This window comes from Triticum dicoccoides, chromosome 7A (assembly GCF_002162155.2).
Source record: "Triticum dicoccoides isolate Atlit2015 ecotype Zavitan chromosome 7A, WEW_v2.0, whole genome shotgun sequence".
Taxonomy (NCBI): Eukaryota; Viridiplantae; Streptophyta; class Magnoliopsida; order Poales; family Poaceae; genus Triticum; species Triticum dicoccoides.
In genome coordinates this window covers 523,407,776-523,414,140 of record NC_041392.1, presented here as the reverse complement: position 1 = coordinate 523,414,140, position 6,365 = coordinate 523,407,776, and positions in this window count along the sequence as shown.

Sequence of the window (6,365 nt, the reverse complement as noted above, 5' to 3'; positions counted from 1 at the left end):
CGCCGGCGCGCGAGCTCGCCGCCCGGGCCATTGCTCCCGCCACCGCTCCTTCCCGTCGGCACCGCCCTTTGCCGGCGCGGCCCCACCCTTTGCCAGCGCGGCCCCGCCGCCGCCACCGAGGCTCCCCGCCGCCGGAGCTCCACCGCGCCTCGCCGGAGTTCCACCGCTTGCCGGAGCTCCGGCCAGATCCGATCCGAATCGGGACCAGATCCACCGGTCCCCAATCCAAACGCTCTCGCCCGTCCCCGCACCGCTCCGTCCTGGATATCCCCGTCCGCCGTTGACTTTTTCCGCGGGGTAAATTTCTTCTAAGTCCTGAGTATCCCAGATCCAAGTACTCATGTTCGCGGCTCTGTAACTTTGCATCCGTAGCTTCGATTCATGCATATAGCACATCAAAGTGTTCATCTCAGAGAGTACATCATTTCATTCCATTGCATCATTTTCATTTGAGCTTATCTTGATGCCCGAAATGCTGTTAGAAGAGGGCTACTTGAGTTAATTGTCAGATCTGCTACTCCATTTAGCACTTTTGTCATTTTTGCCATGATTATTGTGTGCATGATATGCCTGTGAGTTCTACATGTGTTTTGTTAAGGGTTTTGTCATCTCTCCAGAGGTGCAACCCATGTAGTTTTAGGATGTGTGTAGTGACTTGTGAAAGCGTGCAAAGTGAGGCACTCGGTAAATCTGTTTTCAGGGACTTAGTGATTTCACTAAGTCCTGGAGCTGTTTATCTCATGATGCCATATGTTCTTGTTGTTTCCTAGTGATCCGTGCCTCTTTTGAGGATGATCAGTAAGGGAGTTTTGTTAATCTTGTAGTGCTCTATCCATCCATGTCTTTGTTTGCAATTATGGAGCACCCTAGCTTGAGTCAATCGAGCTCTACTTTGCTACTTTGTGAATCTGGGCAGATTGTCAACTTGTTTGCAATTTTGCCGGTGATGTTGTAGTTGATCCGTGCATGCTATGCTATTGTTCTTGCCATGTCTAGCTTGCATTTTGTGTCTTCTTGATGGATGTATGCTTGTCTTGCCATGACTTGCTCTGTAGTGAGTGCATCGAGCTCGTAAACATGCCTACTTGAGTTATATTTCAGCTTGCTCCAGTTTTTCACTAAGTCTGAAACTGATTATGTTTTTGCTATGTTCACGTGCTTGCAATTGTATTTTCTGATCCCTTTTGGCTCAAGGCACTAAGGGACTTTTGTTAAGCTCTTTGAGTAGCTCCATGCCATGCTTTACTTTGCCATGTTCAGGTCCTGTAGCATGTAGTTTTGTTGCTCCGAAGAGGGCTACCTGATCTGAAATTCCAGACAAGTGTCGATTTCACCAAGTCTGAGATCTGTTTGCCATTTGCATTTTTGACATGCTTGTTTGAACCTGTTAATGGATGATTTGGCCATAGCTCAGTGCTAGACTTTTGTTAAGCATCTTGTGTGCATCCCTGCCATGTATTTTGTTGTCATGTTTGGGTGCTGTAGCATGTTCATTTCATTGCATTTAGATGCCTACTTGCTGTAAATCACAGACCGGTGTCATATTTGAATCGCTTGCCATTTCCAAACCGTAACTCCGATTCCGGCGTTCTTTATATCGTTTTTAAGAGATTTCATCTCATCTTTCCAGCAATGCCCAACATTGGTTTTACCATTCGCCACCTAGCCTTTTCTTTCCCTTGGGTTCTGCAGACTCAAGGGTCATCTTATTTTACCCCCCCCCCCGGGCCAGTGCTCCTCTGAGTGTTGGTCCAACCGAGCGATGTCCAGGGCTACCAGGGGCAACTCTGGGCTGGCCTACCCGACGTCTGGCTCATCTGAGTGTGCCCTGAGAAAGAGATATGTGCAGCTCCTATCGGGATTTGTCGGCACATTCAGGCGGTGTTGCTGGTCTTGTTTTAACCTGTCGAAGTGTCTTGAATTACCGAGATACCGAGTCTGATCGGAACGTCTTGGGAGGAGGTCTATTCCTTCGTTGACCGTGAGAGCTTGTCATGGGCTAAGTTGGGACACCCCTGCAGGGATTTGAACTTTCGAAAGCCGTGCCCGCGGTTATGGGTAGATGGGAATTTTATTAATGTTCGGGTTGTAGATAACTTGAACCTTAATTAATTAAAATGAATCAACCGAGTGTGTTACCGTGATGGCCTCTTCTCGGCGGAGTCCGGGAAGTGGACACGGTGTTGGAGTAATGTTTGCGCAGGTTGCTCTCTAGTTTCACGCTCGCGCTTTGCCTCCTCTTCTCGCTCTCTTTTGCGAATAAGTTAGCCACCATACTTGCTAGTCGCTTGCTGCAGCTCCACTCATATTTTACCTTGCCTTACCTATGAGCTTAAATAGTCTTGATCACGAGGGTGCGAGATTGCTGAGTCCCTGTGGCTCACAGATTACTATTACACCAGATGTTGGGCCTGATGATTCCGCTCCAGGTGACGCGTATGAGCTCAAGTGGGAGTTCTACGAAGACTCTCAACGTTACTATGTTTCCTTTCCCGATGATCAGTAGTGGTGCCCAGTTGGGGGTGATTGGGACCGTGTCGCATGTTGGGTTCTCTTTTATTTTGGCGCCATAGTCGGGCCATGAGTGTTTGGATGATGTAATGTTATTTATGTACTTGATTGACATGGCGAGTGTAAGCCAACTATGTTATCTCCCCTTTCATTATTATATTACATGGGATGTTGTGAAGATTGCCTAACTTGCGACATATGCCGTTAATGCGATTATGTCTCTAAGTCGTGCCTCGACACGTGGGAGCTATAGTCGCATCGAGGGTGTTATAACAGTGGTGGCATCCAGCTCCGCCCAGTATGTTTTAACACGGGCAAGGGCCATCCGCGAGCCTTCGATGCACGCCGACCTCTTCATCGCATTAATGCGCGGCACCGCACCAAGGAACTGCTGCACCAAACTGAAATAGCTGTTCGGCTTTGGCCTTTCCGGCCACAGATGATCCACAACAGACCTCATGGCGAGTCCGGACAATCTATTCAGCTCGGCCCATTCGGCAAGCCGATCAGTCAATGGAAGCGGACGCTCTAGAACATTAAATTGTGACCAGAATAGCTTGTCCACTTCACGATCTATTTGATCTCGAAAGTATTCGGCCACATCGACAGCACTCGCCGCCAAGTCCAGATATGCGGCCGCCGAACTCCACAGCCGGTCCAGAGGGGCATACTGAGGATCTCCAAACTTCCTCCGCAGCATAAAGGGTTTCCCAGCCGCGATATCCCCGGCTTGACGCAACTCCTCCTTTTTCGCTCTCATCGCAGAGCGGGTATCTTTGGTCGCCATCGTGGCCTTTTCCAAGTCCGTCGCCTTCGCCCTGCTTTCTTCTTCAAGAAGCTGGCAACGGTCGGCAGTATCTTTTAACTTTACGGCCATCTTGGCCATTTTCTCTTTGCTCTTGCAATGTGCGGCCTGTTCGGCCCTTAACTCTTCGGCGGCTTGCAAAGCAGCCGCATTGCTACTCCTTGTTTGCTCCTTGGATTGGGCAAGCTCCACCTGAAGGGTCTCCACGGTGGCCGCTCCATCTGCAGTCACAACATGTTAAAGATACTGGCATCATGCTGCTCTTATTATGTGACGATCACCAGAAAGGCCACTCACCCTGTGCCTCGTCAAGCCGCTCGTTGACAAGCACGATGTCGGCATCTGCCGCATCCAGCTGTCGCTTTAGTTCGGCATACCCATCAGTACGGCTAGCCACCGAAGCCTCCATCACCTGCAGATAAAGGCAATCTAGTTATTACCTGGGACTATGATCCTCTGTTTGTCGCCGTTTTCGACGACAACTAGAGTCTCAGGGGCTACTATCTACACAGGGCACATCTAAAAATGTGCGGTACTTTCAAAAATATACATCATTTCACATACATCAAAACCCGTCAGTAGACTCATAAAGGCTTCATGCAGCCCGCTTTCGGCGGACGAAATCCTTTCAATCACCGTACCCATCAATGTGCGGTGCTCTTCTGAGATAGCCGCCTTCTCCCGCAGATCCCTCCATACATCCGCTGCGCACCAGACGATGCCTGACTCTTTTGATTGCTCTCTTCGAGAGCTGGATACTGAGGACTTCGGGTGGCCATAGGATTACCTTCTGTCCTTTCCGGATCAGGAGAAGCCCTCCGCGACGACACCTCAGGGTCGCCCGCTTCATAAGGCGGTGTGGCAGGGGGAGGCGTTTCGCTCTCCATCATCTCCGGAAGAAGATCCCCCGAAGACGAGCTCAGCTGAGAAGGGCTAAGATCCGAACTACAAGATAAAGACTTCGGTTATTTTCCTTAGAAGTAAGGTAGGATATCTTCACCATTAAATACCTTTTGATTACTTACAGCTCGTTAGAGGGCTGACCCCCGCGCGGACATTGTGCGGCAAGAACACCCTCCAAGGCAGGACCCTCTAGCGGAGATTTCTTCTCCCGTTTGGAAACCTTGATTTCTAGATCTTCGGAGGTAGTCCTCTTCCTTCCCTGGGGAGAGAGAATGTCAGATTCTTCCCCTCGGTTATCCTCCCTCGCGGAGGCACTCATTCCCTCGGTTGGAATAGGTAGCGATGGAGGCCTGCTTTCGCCCTCTTTATTCCCCCCTTCGTCTTCCTTTGAGGGCACCAGACAAGGTGCTGGCTCGAGCATCTTCTCCAGCACCGGATTGTCCAAGCCTTCAGGAAGGGGGGCCGAACACCGGATCATCTTCGCCTTTGTTATCCAGTCCTGGTCAAAGAACGATTCTTCAGAATGATGTCATGATAAATAACAGGACGGTGTGTTCGGCATTGGGATTACTTACTTGGGCAGCGGTGCGGTTGCTGCTCAGGCCCATGTCCTCGGTAGTGTCCGGACACTCTATTTGGGGTCCGAAGAACGATTTGTACATCTCCTCATGCGTCATGCCGAGGAAATTCTGAATAGTGTGTGGTCCTTCTGGGTTGAATTCCCACATGCGGAGGGGCCGGTGTTTGCAAGGCTGGACTCGACGAACCAGCATGACTTGCCAGACTGAAATCTCCCTTGAAGAGATCTCGGATACGGCTCTACAGTATGGGCACGTCCTTGGCTGGACCCCAGCTCAGCCCCCTGCCGATCCATGACATCAGTTGTGGTGGAGGGCCCGAGCAAAAGGCGGGGGCAGCTACCCACTTGGCACTTCGGGGAGCTGTGACGTAAAACCACTCCCGTTGCCACAATCTGGACACCTCTGGAAAGGAATCCTTTGGCCATGGAGCGTCAGCAATTTTTCTTATTAGAGCACCTTTGCATGCTGCGTACTGCCCCTCGACCATCTTTGGCTTCACATCGAAGGTCTTGATCCACAGGCCGAAGTGAGGGGTAATGCGGAGGAAGGCCTCACACACGACAATAAATGACGAGATGTGAAGAAGGGAGTCCGGGGCCAGATCGTGAAAATCCAGCCCGTAATAGAACATAAGACCCCTGACAAAGGGATCCAGAGCGAGGCCTAGTCCTCGGAGGAAGTGGGAGACAAACACAATGCTCTCGTTGGGTTCGGTAGTAGGGACGACCTGCCCTCGGGTGGGCAGCCTATGCGAAATTTCGGCGGTCAGATATCTGGCCTCCCTCAACTTCTTGATGTCCTCCTCCGTGACGGAGGAAGACATCCACCGTCCTTGAAGGCTGGATCTGGACATGATTGAAGGTCCGAAGCACCTGACCTTGGCTTTGGGTGTTAGAACTCGAGGCGGGGGAGGGATTCGATTGATCACGGGAGGGAAAAAAGTAACAGCCTTGTCCCTTTATAAAGAGGGTGAATATCGAGCGTCCTCCTCATGGCCGTTTGGGACTTGCCTAAAATCTAGGAGTCCTAGGCATGGTTGGGTTACCCACGTCCGTATTGATGAGAATCCCGTAATAAGGGGAACACGATCTCTGCTTTGACAAGACGTGTCAAGAAACCACCTCGCGTTATGTGCGGGGTTGGTTAAAGAAACCGCAAGCTAGGCAATACGGATATGTATATCTCCCCCTTTGTGACCGACCTTGTGTAACCCTAGTCCCCTCCGGTGTCTATATAAACCAGAGGGTTTTAGTCCGTAGGACAACATACAATCATACCATAGGCTAGCTTCTAGGGTTTAGCCTCTCCGATCTCGTGGTAGATCAACTCTTGTACTACTCATATTATCAAGAATAATCAAGCAGGACGTAGGGTTTTACCTCCATCAAGAAGGCCCGAACCTAGGTAAAACATCATGTCCCCTGCCTCCTATTACCATCCTCCTTAGACGCACAGTTCGGGACCCCCTACTCGAGATCCGCCGGTTTTGACACCGACAGTCCTCCAAACCGAACAAGGCCTTAAATGAAAGGAACAAGCAGCGTCCCTATCTATTAGATTATGTA